Source organism: Macrobrachium rosenbergii, chromosome 4 (genome assembly GCF_040412425.1).
Source record: "Macrobrachium rosenbergii isolate ZJJX-2024 chromosome 4, ASM4041242v1, whole genome shotgun sequence".
Taxonomy (NCBI): Eukaryota; Metazoa; Arthropoda; class Malacostraca; order Decapoda; family Palaemonidae; genus Macrobrachium; species Macrobrachium rosenbergii.
In genome coordinates, this window is record NC_089744.1 from 16,431,719 (window position 1) to 16,432,500 (window position 782).

Here is a 782-nt window from a genome sequence, read left to right on the forward strand (position 1 = left end):
CTTACTGCATCTCTGCATGGAGCTCACTTGCACAAGATGAATTTCGGCCGTAGAAGTTCCGACACATGGCCAGTATAAAAGGGAGAGAGACCGCACCAGCTGGGTGCTTTGGTGGTCTGCAGCAGAGTGACCAGCCAGGTCGCAATGATTCCCATCCAATTTCTAGAGCTGGGCACAAGGACGTCGGTTGATCTGGAAGACAATCACAACCAGCACAAAGGTCGAAGGGAAATAGGTCTTATAGCTAAGTCTCCTAAAGGTCAGCATAGTAGCCCAATTATGGCCCTGACTAGTCTTTCTGTCACTAATGGCTTTCTGTCCCACAAAAACCATACAATGCTGGGGCTAAGACCTCAGCATTGTCCCCCAAAATCATACGATATCGGTTAGGATTTCTACATATGTCCATCCCCTAGTGGGGTTCTCCCCCAGCCGCCATTAAATTTTAGTCCCTAGCTAACAGGCTGAAGAGACGAACTTTCTAAATATGTGAAAATATATATATACATATACATATATATATATATATACATATATATATATATATATATATATATATATATATATATATATATATATATATATATATATATATATATATATATATATATATATATATATATATATATATATGAAAATAATGAACACAAGAGTATTATTTCACAGAAATAAATTTCTGGCTAACACCGGGAAAGAACCTTGGTGTCCCGAGTGACAGTCCAAGGTAGTAGCGACTGACCTACCAAAGTCACGAAAGAAGTTGGCACCTAAGTACTCCGTAC